This window comes from Trachypithecus francoisi, unplaced genomic scaffold (genome assembly GCF_009764315.1).
Source record: "Trachypithecus francoisi isolate TF-2019V2 unplaced genomic scaffold, Tfra_2.0 Lachesis_group0, whole genome shotgun sequence".
NCBI lineage: Eukaryota > Metazoa > Chordata > Mammalia > Primates > Cercopithecidae > Trachypithecus > Trachypithecus francoisi.
This window is the reverse complement of record NW_022681453.1, coordinates 33,351,653-33,368,722: the sequence shown is the minus strand read 5'-3', so window position 1 is coordinate 33,368,722 and position 17,070 is coordinate 33,351,653. Positions and strand designations below refer to the sequence as shown.

The window sequence follows — 17,070 nt, the reverse complement described above, 5'->3', positions numbered from 1 at the left end:
CCACAAGGACAAGACTTCTGAATTTCTAATTCCTAGTCCCAAATTGGGATGTAGCAGATGACTATTAAGTAACTGTTGAGTGAATGAATGTATGAGTGAGTGAATGAATAAATGGTCCCCTGACGCAGGAGAGAGGGGACCAAGACAGGAAGGAGGAGGACTGGTGAGCATGTGTCTTACAGGACTCAATTTCCAGTGCTTCCAAATCTAGTCTACTGGGCAATGGCTCTCAATCTCATTTACACATTGGAATCATATAGACACCTTGAAATAAAGTGCTGATACCCGGATCCTACTCCCAAGATTCCAGTGGGTCTCTTGCACTTTCTCACTTAGGTTAATTCCGAGCCTTTAAATCTAGATGCACCAAGCAATACTAATCACTGAAGATATCCCCAAAACACTTGGTCTAAAAAGAAAGATCCAGACTACTGCTTTTTACCTTAAATATCAAAGTTCCAATGACTGGTGGGAACTTTTTGGTTTATAAGAAAAGATATATGGAACTTTTGTTAGGGGACAAACTAGGAATGGTAAATGAGGCAAATTCAGAATTTTCCACATTAGCGTCTGCCTTGGTCATTGAACATTAAAATAGAATAGGGAGAGTAACTTAACAGTCCTCCTGGGAATAGGAGTGGGTTTTGACATTTTGAAGGTCACATCTCTGTCCCCAAGGGAAGCACAGAGGAAAAGGGAATCAGGTTCATTCCCTAAGCCCATCTCTTGGCTTATATGGGAAAGGTACCAATGGCATTGATGGAGCCTGTGGAGGACCATGCTGATTGAGAAAAATGTTAAAGCAGCAAAACTCTCTTTTCAAAGGGAATCAAACTGTAATCCCAATTTCTAAAACTGATCAAAGTGGAGCAGTTCTGTTTGAAGTAGAGTTTGTAGCTTGGAGGCCAGCTCAGTCCAGGCTGCCTCACACAATCCCTGTCCCCAGGTGGCCCTGCAAGACTGAAGCCTAAGGCTCTGCCAAATGTAATTTGAAAAACACTGTTCCAGACCATGCTTTCAAAAGGAGCAGTTGCACATTTCTCCTGGTTCAAAAAGCCTCCCATCAGAAAAGCTAAACTAATGACTAAAAGATAACAGGTAATATGATTTCTTTGGTATCAGTGTTGATCATAGTATTGAAATTGACCAGGTTGGGACCTTTCTAAGGACATTTCAGTGCACATGAGCATCATTCCCATAGAGTGTCCTCAGCAGCCCTGGGCACATACACTACCAGCTTAGCATCCATACAGAAAGAAAGTAAACTGCAGATTCTGATTCGGTGGATCTGGGACAGGACCCCAGCTCTGCATTTCTGATAAGGTCCCTTGTGCTGTCATTGCTTTGAATACTAGGGTTTCAAACCAGAATTGGTGCATCGGAATCTCTTGCAAGACTTACTAAAAATGCAGATTTTTGGCCCCATCCCCGAGTTTCTGGATCCAGCTCTCTGGTTATGGGTCTGGAGGTTTTTGTTTTTAACAGGCTCCCAGGTTTTTCTGATATTCACTGTTTGACAACTATACTCTAGTATGTATTGACCTACATAACTTACTCTCGAAGAACCCAGGAAGAGAATCTGAGACTCAACAAACTGCATTGCTGGAGGGGGGTTTGGAGATCATCTAGCTTACCCTGGCTGATTAGAAAATGGGGGTCCCGAAGGGCAAACAATTCTGCCAAGTGTCTGTCACCAACTGGCTTTACAGCAAGCAGATACGAGAATGAAAGCATCTGACTTTCTAATTCTCGGTTTCCCCTAGAATACAACTAGCCTGTGTTTGTCATTGCTTCTCTATCTGTGCTGCTTATGAGGTCAGACACCTTGTTTTCTGCTGTATTCCCAAAGCCCAGCACAGTGCCAGGCACAGGGAAGGCACTAAGTAAATATTATGTTTTGTACTCCTGCTATGCTTGGGCCTAATCAGTTACTTCCAAAATTTCTTATTAAAAGTTATCTTACTAAAAGTTATAAAAATAAAAATTCTACAGCTCAGGAAAAGCAGGGAAATTTTTTTTAATGTGAAAAATGTATGTTTCAAAGTAAAAATAGCAAATTTCTTTTAAGAGTCTGAACATATAGTAGGAAACATTAAGAACGTGGTCTGTGAGAGGAAAAGGGGATGACTCTAGAATATAGCTCTGGCTCCAGTATTTGTTAGTGTGTAAATTTTGCTCAGCTACTCTGAGTCTTGGTTTCCTCAGGTGTAAATTGGAGACATCAGTAGATTCTATGTCATGGGGTTTTATGAATATTTAACTGGTAAATGTAAAATGTTTAACATGGTGCCTGGTACACAGTAAGTGCTTAATCCAGCAATTGTCCTGTTGATTTACAAAAGCAAGATAATGGCCAGGCATGGTGGCTCACGCCTGTAATCTCAGCACTTTGGGAGGCTGAGGCGGGTTGATCACCTGAGGTCAGGAGTTCAAGAACAACCTGGCCAACATGGTGAAACCCTGTCTCTACTAAAAACACAAAAATTAGCCAAGTGTAGTGGTGGGCACCTGTAATACCAGCTTCTTGGGAGGCTCAGGCTGGTGAATCACTTGAACCCAGGAGGCAAAGGTTGCAGTGAGCCGAGATCATGCCACTTTACTCCAGCCTAGGCAACTGAGCGAGACTCCATCTCCAAAATAATAATAATAATAATAATAATGATTCCATCAGTTATACCAGAAGCTAAAGTATTATGCTCCCCTTGCCAACTGCCTACCCATAAGAACTGAAGATAGATCATCTCTGAAGTGGTCATATACAATATATAGACCATAGGATGGCAGTGAACATGTGGCTTTGCACTGCTTCTTACGAGTACGTTTCTAAGGCATAGCAAGGCACAGCGTGTCACCTCTACAGGGTCAAGTGATTATTGAGATTCTGAGGAACCAAGTTACTGAGCTGAGTGACTCCTAAATAGCCAAGATGGCAGGAGGGCTGAATTGTACATCTGGTACTCTTTGCAGGGTCCAAACATTGGCTAGCTAGCTTAGAGGTGGGGCAAGGGCTCCTTGAGCAATGTGTTTTACTCTGTAGCCAGAGAGTATCAGCAAGATATTTTTAGCCCCATTACTAAATGGAGAAATGTGAGTTTGAAATGCATGCCTCAGGAGTTCACTCGGGTAATGAGACTGTGATTATGACTCTCAGGACATGAGTTTCCTTCACATGTCCCGGATTTTCAGAATAGTTCTGATTTTCAAACATTCTGTTCCATCATTCTATTAGTAAAATTCTGTTTGAGCAGATATCCTGATTCTACAGGGAAATGGTTGGGAAAATATGGTCACTGTAGACCAAGACAGAGTTCCCATTAAAGACTCGGTTGAGGAAAAATTGTCACATCCTATAAATAGGTATGTCTTCCCCTTTACCTCAGTGATGAGTCAGATTATGTTTCACTTGCAAGTGACAGAAACTAACTTCAACTGAGTTTGGCAAAAAGGGAATTTACCAGCCTTGTGACTGAAAAGTCCAGGGGATGCATGGCTGGCTGGATGCAGACTCCTGAACATTGATCCAACCGACCTGCCTGTTTTCACCTCTTCACTCCTTCCTCTGCATTGGTTTCATTCTCAAGCAGATTCCTTTTGGGATGTCCCAGCAGCCCTGGGGTCATATCCTGCCAGCTTAGCTTCCACAGAGAACGAAAGTGACTTTCTAAATTACTTCAGCAAAAGCTCCAAAAATTCCCTCTGGCTGGACCTGGGTCATTTGTCCCTCCCACCCCCACCAGTCGAGGGAACGGTTTCTGCAACACCTTAAACACATAACCTAGAAGATTCCCCAAAGGACACCGAAGTTTCGCTATCAAAACAGGGACAGCATGAACACTGGGTAGGCAAATGTAATAAATGTTCTTACATCCTTTTCCCCTGAGTTGGGATTCTGCTTCCCACTATTTCTTTATGCTTAGTTGCTCTAGAATAAAGTTCCTCCACACACCATTGTCATCTACCTGCAGGAGATCTACCTCTTGCCCACAAATGATGTTCATTTGACCTCCCTTAAATTTTCCTGTCTGTGCCACCGGAACCTCAGTGAGGGCTTGGTTCTGCCTGTTGACTGTCTCCCCTCGTATAAGATGTTCTTTTGCACCGGCTTCCTTTAGCCTCCCCAGTCTCCATAAAAGTTTGTTACTAAACCCCTACAATCTTCTTCTAACTGTGGAAGGAAGGAAGATGCCCGTAGCTGCAGCCATCTGGGAAGAGATGCTTTTAGGATTTCATAGGGGAAGGAAGAGATACAATTTTGCTGCCGTATGCAGTATCTCTGGCAAACTCCAGAATGGGCCTACTGTTCCTCTTACCTCACCAGAGCAAGTGCTCCCCAAATGATTTGCGAGGATCCAACTTGCAAATTGTATTGAGAGAGCTAATTAGATCTGAGCTGGCAAATGAGAACTCTGCTACCTTTGTGTGGAAAAATTTGCTTTATTACATGAGCGGTGATGTGTATATGTTATATACTTAGCACGTTAAGATTCACAGTTACACAGATGGCGGAAAAACTCCAAGACTGCCCCAGTGCTTAACATGTAGCTGAATGTCAAAAGGTTTCAACAGGGTTTCAGAGAGCAAAACAGGGACACTTTTATAAAATATACTTTTCTACCCAGCATAGCACATCAGAGCTTCCTGTGGGATGGATTAAAAAGAGCCAACCTTTATGGACTACTTGTTGTGTCGGATATTAGGCAGAACCCACTCACTTCTCTAAAGCCCCTATAGGGAAGGTACTATTATTATTCTTGTTTTTCAATTAAGGAAACTGAGGTGCTGTGAGATTAACTGAAAGTTGGACTGTGAGGAAGATTTAGGCCATCAGACTCTGGACCCCAAGCTCTAACATACTATGTAGGTCTGATAAAATGATCATCTCTATTTAGAGATGATCCATGGTTACCTACTGTTTTTTTAATTTGATTTTTATTAAATATTTATTGTATGCCTTCTCTAAGATAGATATTAGATGTGTTCAATGCTCTGAAAATTTTTGAGAGGTAAGTCCCAGGTAGCACTTGAGATGAAAAACAATAACTAAAATCTATTGAATACTTACTAAATATCATGCTTGTGGTAAGCACGTTACAGGTTTTCATTCTCTTATGTATTTAATCCTCCTACAACCTTTCTTAGACACTCTCCCCATTTTAGAATAAGGAAACCAAGGCTCAGAGAGGAGAGAAAACTTGCTGAAGGCACCCAGTGAGTAAATGACAGAGCTGGGAGTTGAACCCAAGTATTTTGGCACCATAGCCTTTGCTTCTGACTTCTGTTCCACTCCACAGCACACCACACCAACCACATCCTACTGGCCATTGGCATAGACCAATGATGCCTTGTAGAAATCAATCAGTTTTCTGCTCACTATTCCTCAATCATCACACAAGAGTATTTTTCCTTTTTTTCTATTTTATTTTATGTTTTTGGTAAGCCGTCACCTAGCAAAACTTTAAGTGGTAGTTGGTAGGTATTTCATTTTTAAATTCAGTTGCAAAAGGAACATTTTTCAAAGAATGAGACTTTTGTCACTGAGGAAAGTGACAGAATGCTACACTATCAGTTCATTTAACAAATTTCCCAAGAGGTTGCCAGTGCCAGGCTCTGTGCCAGGGGTTGGGATGCATGTTAAGACATAGGCAGTACTACAAGAATAAATACAGTTTGGTGTTGAGTTTTTTATTTATTTATTTATTTATTTATTTATTTATTTTATTATACTTAAGTTCTAGGGTACATGTGCATGACGTTTATTATGTATAACTCCCCAATGCAATCCCTCCCTCCTCCCCCCTCCCCCTGATAGGCCCCAGTGTGTGATGTTCCCCTTCCCGAGTCCAAGTGATCTCATTGTTCAGTTCCCACCTATGAGTGAGAACATGCGGTGTTTGGTTTCTCTTCTTGTGATAGTTTGCTAAGAATGATGGTTTCCAGCTGCATCCATGTCCCTACAAAGGACGCAAACTCATCCTTTTGATGGCTGCATAATACCATGGTGTATATGTGCCACATTTTCTTAATCCAGTCTGTCACAGATGGACATTTGGGTTGATTCCAAGTCTTTGCTATTGTGAATATTGCCGCAATAAACATACGTGTGCATGTGTCTTTGTAGTAGAGTAATTTATAATCCTTTGGGTATATACCCAGTAGTGGGATGGCTGGGTCATATGGTACATCTAGTTCTAGATCCTTGAGGAATCGCCATACTGTTTTCCATAATGGTTGAACTAGTTTACAATCCCACCAACAGTGTAAAAGTGTTCCTATTTCTCCACATCCTCTCCAACATCTATTGTTTCCTGACTTCTTAATGATTGCCATTCTAACTGGTGTGAGATGGTATCTCATTGTGGTTTTGATTTGCATTTCTCTGATGGCCAGTGATGATGAGCATTTTTTCATGTGTCTGTTGGCTGTATGAATGTCTTCTTTTGAGAAATGTCTGTTCATATCCTTTCCCCACTTTTTGATGGGGTTGTTTGTTTTTTTCTTGTATATTTGTTTGAGTTCTTTGTAGATTCTGGATATTAGCCCTTTGTCAGATGAGTAGGTTGCAAAAATTTTCTCCCATTCTGTAGGTTGCCTGTTCACTCTGATGGTAGTTTCTTTTGCTGTGCAAAAGCTCTTTAGTTTAATTAGATCCCATGTGTCAATTTTGGCTTTTGTTGACGTTGCTTTTGGTGTTTTAGACATGAAGTCCTTGCCCATGCCTATGTCCTGAATGGTACTACCTAGATTTTCTTCTAGGGTTTTTATGGTATTAGGTCTAACATTTAAGTCTCTGATCCATCTTGAATTAATTTTCGTATAAGGGGTAAGGAAAGGATCCAGTTTCAGCTTTCTACTTATGGCTAGCCAATTTTCCCAGCACCATTTATTAAACAGGGAATCCTTTCCCCATTTCTTGTTTCTCTCAGGTTTGTCAAATCAGATGGCTGTAGATGTGTGGTATTATTTCTGAGGACTCTGTTCTGTTCCATTGGTCTATATCTCTGTTGTGGTACCAGTACCATGCTGTTTTGGTTACTGTAGCCTTGTAGTATAGTTTGAAGTCAGGTAGTGTGACGCCTCCAGCTTTGTCCTTTTGACTTAGGATTGTCTTGGCAATGCGGGCTCCTTTTTGGTTCCATATGAACTTTAAAGCCGTTTTTTCCAATTCTGTGAGAAGAAAGTCATTGGTAGCTGATGGGGATGGCATTGAATCTATAAATAACCTTGGCAGTATGGCCATTTTCACGATATTGATTCTTCCTATCCATGAGCATGGTATTTCTTCCATTTGTTTGTGTCCTCTTTGATTTCACTGAGCAGTGGTTTGTAGTTCTCCTTGAAGAGGTCCTTTACATCCCTTGTAAGCTGGATTCCTAGGTATTTTATTCTCTTTGAAGCAATTGTGAATGGAAGTTCATTCCTGATTTGGCTCTCTGCTTGTCTGTTACTGGTGTATAAGAATGCTTGTGATTTTTGCACATTAATTTTGCATCCTGAGACTTTGCTGAAGTTGCTTATCAGCTTAAGGAGATTTTGGGCTGAGACAATGGGGTTTTCTAAATATACAATCATGTCATCTGCAAACAGGGACAATTTGACTTCGTCTTTTCCTAACTGGATACCCTTGATTTCTTTCTCTTGCCTGATTGCCCTAGCCAGAACTTCCAACACGATGTTGAATAGGAGTGGTGAGAGAGGGCATCCCTGTCTTGTGCCAGTTTTCAAAGGGAATTTTTCCAGTTTTTGCCCATTCAGTATGAATTAGCTGTGGGTTTGTCATAAATAGCTCTTATTATTTTGAGGTACGTTCCATCAATACCAATTTATTGAGCGTTTTTAGCATAAAGGGCTGTTGAATTTTGTCAAAAGCCTTTTCTGCATCTATTGAGATAATCATGTGGTTCTTGTCTTTGGTTCTGTTTATATGCTGGATACGTTATTGATTTGCGAATGTGAACCAGCCTTGTGGCTTGGTCTTTTTATGGCTGTGATATAGTTTGATGTGTGATATTTATTGAGTGTGCTCCAGGGATGCGTTGATTCATAGCTTTTGATGATGTGGATCGGTGCAGTATTATGTTCTAAAATTTTTGTTGTCATGGCTTCTTTTTTTGTTGTCTCTGCCAGGCTTTGGTATCAGGATGATGTTGGCCTCATAAAAAGAGTTAGGGAGGATTCCCTCTTTTTCTATTGATTGAATAGTTTCAGAAGGAATGGTACCAGCTCCTCCTTGTACCTCTGGTAGAATTCAGCTGTGAATCCATCCCGTCCTGGACTTTTTTTGGTGGGTAGGCTATTAATTGTTGTCTCAATTCAGAGCCTGCTATTGGTCTATTCAGGGTTTCAACTTCTTCCTGGTTTAGTCTTGGGAGAGTGTAAGTGTCCAGGAAATTATCCATTTCTTCTAGATTTTCTAGTTGATTTGCGTAGAGGCATTTATAGTATTCTCTGATGGTTGTTTGTATTTCTGTGGGGTCGGTGGTGATATCCCCTTATCATTTTTTATTGCGACTATTTGATTCCTCTCTCTTTTCTTCTTTATTAGTCTTGCTAGCGGTCTGTCAATTTTGTTGATCTTTTCAAAAAACCAACTCCTGGATTCATTGATTTTTTGGAGGGTTTTTTGTGTCTCTATCTCCTTCAGTTCTGCTCTGATCTTAGTTATTCTTGCCTACTGCTAGCTTTTGAATGTGTTTGCTCTTGCCTCTCTAGTTCTTTTAATTGTGATGTTAGAGTGTCAATTTTAGATCTCTCCTGCTTTCTCTTGTGGGCATTTAGTGCTATAAATTTCCCTCTACACACTGCTTTAAATGTGTCCCAGAGATTCTGGTATGTTGTATCTTTGTTCTCATTGGTTTCGAAGACATCTTTATTTCTGCTTTCATTTCGTTATGTACCCAGTAGTCATTCAGGAGCAGGTTGTCCAGTTCCATGTAGTTGAGCGGTTTTGATTGAGTTTCTTAGTCCTGAGTTCTAGTTTGATTGCACTGTGGTCTGAGAGACAGTTTGTTATAATTTCAGTTCTTGTACATTTGCTGAGGAGTGCTTTACTTCCAATTATGTGGTCAATTTTGGAATAAGTGCGATGTGGTGCTGAGAAGAAGTATATTCTGTTGATTTGGGGTGGAGAGTTCTATAGATGTCTATTAGGTCGCTGGTGCAGAGCTGAGTTCAATTCCTGGATATCCTTGTAAACTTTCTGTCTCGTTGATCTGTCTAATGTTGACAGTGGAGTGTTGAAGTCTCCCATTATTATTGTATGGGAGTCTAAGTCTCTTTGTAGGTCTCTAAGGACTTGCTTTATGAATCTGGGTGCTCCTGTATTGGGTGCATAGATATTTAGGAGAGTTAGCTCTTCCTGTTGAATTGATCCCTTACCATTATGTAATGGCCTTCTTTGTCTTTTGATCTTTGATGGTTTAAAGTCTGTTTTATCAGAGACTAGGATTGCAACCCCTGCTTTTTTTGTTCTCCATTTGCTTGGTAGATCTTCCTCCATCCCTTTATTTTGAGCCTATGTATGTCTCTGCATGTGAGATGGGTCTCCTGAATACAGCAGACTGATGGGTCTTGACTCTTTATCCAGTTTGCCAGTCTGTGTCTTTTAATTGGAGCATTTAGTCCATTACATTTAAGGTTAATATGTTATGTGTGAACTTGATCCTGTCATTATGATATTAACTGGTTATTTTACTCGTTAGTTGATGCAATTTCTTCCTAGCCTCGATATTCTTTACATTTTGGCATGTTTTTGCAATGGCTGGTACCGGTTGTTCCTTTCCATGTTTAGGGCTTCCTTCAGGGTCTCTTGTAAGGCAGGCCTGGTGGTGACAAAATCTCTAAGCATTTGCTTATCTGTAAAGGATTTTATTTCTCCTTCACTGATGAAGCTTAGTTTGGCTGGATATGAAATTCTGGGTTGAAAATTCTTTTCTTTAAGAACGTTGAATATTGGCCCCCACTCTCTTCTGGCTTGTAGAGTTTCTGCCGAGAGGTCTGCTGTTATTCTGATGGGCTTCCCTTTGTGGGTAACCCGACCTTCTCTCTGGCTGCCCTTAAGATTTTTTCCTTCATTTCAACTTTGGTGAATCTGGCAATTATGTGTCTTGGAGTTGCTCTTTGGAGGAGTATCTTTGTGGCGTTCTCTGTATTTCCTGAATTTGAATCTTGGCCTGCCCTACTAGGTTGGGGAAGTTCTCCTGGATGATATCCTGAAGAGTGTTTTCCACTTGGTTCCATTTTCCCCCTCACTTTCAGGCACCCCAATCAGACGTAGATTTGGTCTTTTTACATAATCCCATACTTCTTGCAGGCTTTGTTCATTTCTTTTTCTTCTTTTTTCTTTTGGTTTCTCTTCTCGTTTCATTTCATTCATTTGATCCTCAATCGCTGATACTCTTTCTTCCAGTTGATCGAGTTGGTTACTGAAGCTTGTGCATTTGTCACGTATTTCTCGTGTCATGGTTTTCATCTCTGTCATTTCGTTTATGATCTTCTCTGCATTAATTAGTCTAGCTGTCAATTCTTCCACTTTTTTTTCAAGATTTTTAGTTTCTTTGCGCTGGGTACGTAATTCCTCCTTTAGCTCTGAGAGGTTTGATGGACTGAAGCCTTCTTCTCTCATCTCGTCAAAGTCATTCTCTGACCAGCTTTGATCTGTTGCTGGCGATGGGCTGCGCTCCTTTGCAGGGGGAGATGCGCTCTTATTTTTTGAATTTCCAGCTTTTCTGCCCTGCTTCTTCCCCATCTTTGTGGTTTTATCTGTCTCTGGTCTTTGATGATGGTGACGTACTGATGGGGTTTTGATATAGGTGTCCTTCCTGTTTGATAGTTTTCCGTCTGACAGTCAGAAGGACTGTCTGTTGGTCTGTTGGAGATTGCTTGAGGTCCACTCCAGACCCTGTTTTCCTGGGTGTCAGCAGCAGAGGTTGCCGAAGATAGAATATTGCTGAACAGCGAGTGTACCTGTCTGATTCTTTCTTTGGAAGAGTTTCCTCTCAGGGGTGACTCCACCCTGTGAGGTGTGGGGTGTCAGACTGCCCCTAGTGGGGGATGTCTCCCAGCTAGGCTACTCAGGGGTCAGGGACCCACCTGAGCAGGCAGTCTGTCCGTTCTCAGATCTCAACCTCCGCGTTAGGAGATCCACGGCTCTCCCCAAAGCTGTCAGACAGAGTCATTCGCGTCTGCAACGGCCCGGCTCTTTCCCCTAATGGACTGCAGCTGTGCGCTGTCCTCAGAGGTAGAGTCTACAGAGACAGGCAGGCTTCCTTGAGCTGCTGTGAGCTCCACCCAGTTCGAGCTTCCCAGCGGCTTTGTTTACCTACTTAAGCCTCAGCAATGGCGGGCGCCCCTCCCCCTGCCTCGCTGCTGCCTTGCGTATAGATCGCCGCAGACGGCTGTGTTAGCAGTGAGGGAGGCTCCGTGGGCGTGGGACCCTCCCGGCCAGGTATGGGATATATTCTCCTGGTGTGCCTGTTTCCTTAACGCGCAGTATTGGGGTGGGAGTTACCCGATTTTCCAGGTGTTGTGTGTCTCAGTTCCCCTGGCTAGGACAAGGGATTCCCTTCCCCCTTGCGCTTCCAGGTGAGGCGATGCCTCGCCCTGCTTCAGCTCACGCTGGTCAGGCTGCAGCAGCTGACCAGCACCGATTGTCCGGCACTCCCTAGAGAGATGACCCCAGTACCTCAGTTGAAAATGCAGAAATCACCGGTCTTCTGTGTCGCTCGCGCTGGGAGTTGGAGACAGGAGCTGTTCCTATTCGGCCATCTTGCTCCGCCCCCGGTGTTGAGTTTTAAAGCAGAGAGAGGGCCAAGGTGCCTTAGAGGCCTGTTCTGAGCTACCCACGACAGCCAGACAACTGGGTCACCTGTAGCAGGTAATGGAAGGCATGTTATCTTGTCAAAGGGATCACATTTTTCAAAGTTGTATGCTGAGACTACGAATAATTGTGGTTGCAAAATTTTACAAATATAGCCTATCAGAGATTTAAACAAGTAATGGGTTAACTAGGCAGTCCACAGCATTGGTTCAGTTGCTCCACAATATCACCAGGTCCCTTCCATCCTGTCTATTCTAAATTCAGCTGTTGGTTTTTCATAGTGATGTGTTTTACCTCATTATCTCAAGATGGGCACTGTAGCTCCAAACAACATCAAGGCAGGAAGTGGGCAACAGAGTGGTATTGAAAAAGATCTTTTCCTGTAGAGGCATTCTCCTTTTTATTAACAAAGATAAAAGCTTTTTCCATCCCAGAAGAGTTCCTTCCCATCTCATTGGCCAGAACTGGGTCACGCAGTGATGCTTACCTGCAAAGGAGGATGGGAAAGAAGCAAGTGTCCAGCTTTTTTCCAGTCTCTTTTGTGCAGAGTGGACAAGGAAGATACATATGGCTGAGTTATTTAACTAGTAGTTTCTGCCATAATGTGAAAGAATGTGATGTATCTGAAGCATCTTGAACCGTGTAGTTACAAGTTCTGTGATCACAAAAACATTTAATTGGTCAGTTTATTGGACCTAATAAGGTAGAAGTAGGTCACATGTTGGAGGCTGGGAAATTCTTGCATTGTTGCTCAGGAGTTTTGAAGACTCTCACCAGGGACATAATAGGCTGAATATTGGGGACTTAGCTCTTCCTGCTAGAATTGTAAAAGGGCAGAACATTTTTTCATAACTTAGGGCTGAACAACATCTTCCAAAATTAGCTTCTAGGACTTTCCTTCAGACTGGGCAGCAATTTCAGCTAAACTCTATGCATTTTAAAGCTTTGTATTCATTATAGCTTAGGTACTATGGATAGCACTGACTGTAATTTGTGAAGCCCAGTGAAAAATAAAAACATGGAACCTCTTGTTTAAAAATTATTAAGTATTTAAAGATAGCAAAAACAAAGTACTAAACCAAATACGGGACTCTGTGCAACTATAGAGATTGCACATCCATGGAGCTGGGCTGGCAGAGGGTGGCTAGTTCATAGGTGAAGTCTTGACTTGCAGGAGTGACAAATTCCAGTGCTTGGTTACAAGTGTGGGGTCTGCTCCTCAAATGTATGGCAGGGTGGTTAATAGTTGATGCTTTCAAACAGGCCCACTCTGTATTCTAATTCCAATTCTGCTACTTAATTGTGCAATGATTTTAGAGACTTGTTTAGTCTTTCAACAATTTTATTTCCTGACTGGGTACAATGGCTCATACCTGTAATTCCAGCACTGTGGAGGCCAAGGCCGGGGGGATCACTTGAGGCCAGGAGTTTTTAGACCAGCCTAGGCAACATAGTGAGATCGCAAGTCTACAAAAAAAAAAAAAAAACTAAAAATTAGCTGGGTGTGGTGGCACACACCTGTAGTTCTTAGCTACTCAGGAGGCTGAGGTGGGAGGATCACTTGAACCCAGGAGTTTGAGGCTGCAGTGAGCTATGATTATGCCACTTCTCTCCAGCCTGGGTGACAGACCAAGACTCTGTCTCTTAAAAAAGATTCCATTTCCTCTCTTTTAAAATGATGACACTAACATCTCCATCGTATATTATTAAGAAGAGTAAATTAAATGGTAGACACTTTGTTTTTTATCTTAGCACACCCCTAGTAGATACTATACTGCACCCTCAAGGAGGGGTTGCTGTGACCTTGAATTTTGCTGATTCAAAAACTCATTTTACCATGTTAGACAGGGACAGATTCTCATACACTAAATTCACAAGAGGGTAATTTATGAATGGAAATGTTCATTTATTCTTATGTAAGGAGTTGTCTTGACTTTGGAAATATTGTTTAGATTAGTAGGTTGCTATCTGAATACAGAATCATTATTTTCCTCAGATGCATGTGACCTGAGGTTTCCAAGGCCAAGTAAGGTGAAAGCCTTTGGATTTAGTCGAGGTGCTTTTTCTTTTTGCAGGACTTGTCAGAGCCTTAGGCATGTTTATGGTTATTTGAATTCCCAAGAGGATTTCCAAACTTACCTAAGACTGTTATAGGATCAATGTGGTGATTAAATTTAATTAGCATTTAACATAAATAGGGTAGCGTTTTGCATATGGACACATGCATGTGTAAAGTACCATTAGCCTACCCAGTAGGAAAATGTAGAAAGCATTTGCAGCATCCTTAGCAAGAATCTAACTGCAAAGGTAGTTACTCAGACATTTTGAATGTCACCATTATAATCGAGACCATAGATTTTGTTAATTTGCACAAGGAAAATTAGAAATGCTTTTTTATTGTTAAAATGGATGATGGCTAATTATGTTGTAGGCTAGAATAATTGCAGAGCACCCCCGGCCCCCCATTTTTACAAACAAAGTGTGTAAATCAGAAAAGTCTAATCTCTTTATTCAAAGTCCTGCATTCCCACTTCATGGAAAGCTTTATCACTTGACATGGTCCAGCCACCAGAGTCATGGTCTCTGTCTTAGGCAAAGTGAACATTTTCTGCAGGGGTTTATGCAAGATCCCGAAGACAATGTGAGACTTCCCTAAGCTTACAAGAATGTATATGCATTACTGTTTTATTGTGCTTAATGGCTGTTAAATATATGTGTATGTGCTAGAATTTTGATCCGAGACATGCTTGCATTATGACTTCTTATGTGGCAGGAGGATTGAGATGTGGAGGGTACATCTGAAGGCTGAAAATGTTTATGAAAACAACCCAACCGTTTTACACAAGCAAATGGGCTTATGGAATTCACCATGGAATGCTTTCTTTGTGTTACAACCCATGGAGCTAGTGTTCTCAGGAACACACTTTGGGAAAGTGTGGCGGTAACACACAAGCAGGGAGTTAACGTCTTAGGAGCTATTTTCTTCAGTCTAGAGTAGACTGGAACAGTTGATCTAGTTCTTTGCTGTTTGGGTTTTCTTTTTCTTTCTAATCTGTGATGTAATGTATAAGGAAAGTCTTAGGCATCAAAGTGAAATCTCATTTGATTTTTGCGCATAAGGAGCTACTTTTATTGAAAAGAGTAAACTTTAGGAAGTTTGGAGAAATCAAAGACGCAGTCACTCTACCTGTGCACTGATAATATATCTGTATGAAAAATGAAGCACTTAAGCACTTAGACATCAGCTGGGTGTTGCTATGTGTTTAAATGCTTCTTATAGAGTGATGTTTAGATAACTGCCTAAAAATTTCACTTTCAAAGGTATGACGCTATAAGACTCATCCTAAGATAGAAAGTCCTTTGTGGTTAAAAAAAAAAAAAAATCACTGCTTTTCTGTGGCTAGCACACATTGAGTAATCAAATGGAGAACTGCATGGAATAAATACAGTAGTTGACTTCTGCTAAAAACATTTTGAAAAGAGGAAGTGGGGACCTTTCTGCTCTTTGACATACAAAGCACATTGCTTTCTAATGGATTCCACAGCAAAAGCAAAATCCAAACAAAGCAGCATCTTTTTTCTCTAACCTACATACAATGTAAGTGAGATTCCAAGTATGCAAATGGTGGGAGGAAAGAAATGCATTTTCACTACCCCAATTATTGCTTAGGGTTGAGAATATGAATAGTAATTGCCCCTGAATTGGAGGATTAACGTGCACTACTTTTTTTCTTCTTTTTAAATATTCGAGTCAGTCTGATTTTTATTTACTATTTCTTTGATTCTTTTTCTGTAAAAAGTTATGTGCCCTTTGGAGTAAAATATAAGCTCCCTCTATCCAGGCCAGTTGTCTCTTTCTATATGTCAGTAAGACTGTCTCATGTCTGTCATAAGCTCAGTTTTTAAAGTAAGCTATGATTTCATTTATTCTTTTAGTCCAAGTGTGAGTAAAATTGGTGCCATTTTACAGCAATTTCTGCAAAGTGGGCACTCCAGACCCCCAGTTTTGAATTCTGAGACTACAGACCTGGACACCCAGCCCTCCCCCAACACCATCCTTTTGACTGAGCCCTTACGATGAGTTAGTGTGTAAGTCTAACTCCCCCACTTCATCATTAGACAGATACCTTGTCTTACTTGTCTTTGTGTCCCCCTCCACTCCTCCCCAGGACCTGAGCCAGTGTTCCATCCCAAGTAGACACTAGATGTTTGTTGACTACTTCAGTACTTCCGGAGGGACTGTTTAGGGCACTGTTGGAAGAGTAGGGAAAATCACTTTGGAGCCACATGTGAGAAAGGAGGCTTGATTCCACAGGCTGGAATGAAGTAAAGTGGGAGGATAAAGGATGTTTGAAGAACAGAGGGGAGAGGACACTAGGGAAAAAAATGCAGAGGAGAATTCTGTGATCAGTCTTTGGAGTTCAATTTATCAAGACTGCCTGTCAACCTTAAGGCATCAACAGTGATACCATCTCAAAAATCTTAGATTGCACTGTCTACTACAGTTGTCAGTAGCCACAATGTGGCAATTTAAATTAATGAAAATTAAAATAAAAAATTCATTTTCTGAGTCATACTAGCTGCATCCCAAGTGCTCAGTAGCCATGTGTGTCTAGTGACTGCTGTATAGTATAGCACAGATGTAGAACATTTCCATCATCTCAGCTCTGCTGAACAACACTGCTCTTAGGGATGATAACATCTCCAATTTGTTTCACCCCTTGTTTATTTATTCTACAAATAGTAACTGAGTACCTACTTTGTTCCTGTTACTGTACTGAGAAGCGGCTGAAATGCTTAAAAACATAGACCCTAGAGCAACCTGGGTTAACAGCTCACTCACTGTGTGACATTGGGATGGGTCACCCATCCTCCCAGTGCTCTAGTTTAATCAGCTGTTAAATGAAGATAATAAAATTATCTACCTCATAGGGCTGTTGTGAAGATTAAATTAGTGTGGTTTTTTGCATGCATGTGCACATGTGTATATATGTATATAAATGTATATACATGTGTATATGTGTATATATTTGTATAAATATGTGTATGCATATACATATATATTGATATGTATTTTAGAACATTTCTGGCACATACTTAGTGCTTGGTAAGTGGGAGCTCTTATTATTTGTGTTTATTTCAGGGTTCTTAACAAAACAACTATGAGGTTCTTGCTGTCCTGGAGTTTGCCATCTAGTAGGAGCAGCAGAGAATAAATCTTTAAACAAATTAATAATTACAAACCATGTCAAGAA

General features: G+C 41.1%; 1 protein-coding gene across 3 annotated transcripts in view; it reads right to left on the bottom strand.

The window, feature by feature from the left end:
• LOC117083092 overlaps positions 1-17,070 on the bottom strand; it is a 358,101-nt gene that overhangs the window by 45,204 nt on the left and 295,827 nt on the right. Inside the window, exon 1 of one of the 3 annotated variants that reach the window (XR_004436936.1) lies at positions 13,189-13,241. The exons of the other annotated variants lie outside the window; for them this stretch is intronic. The gene's annotated coding sequence lies outside the window, so the exon portion shown is untranslated. Of the gene's footprint in view, positions 1-13,188; positions 13,242-17,070 lie in introns of those variants that run through there. 3 annotated transcript variants of the gene reach the window in all.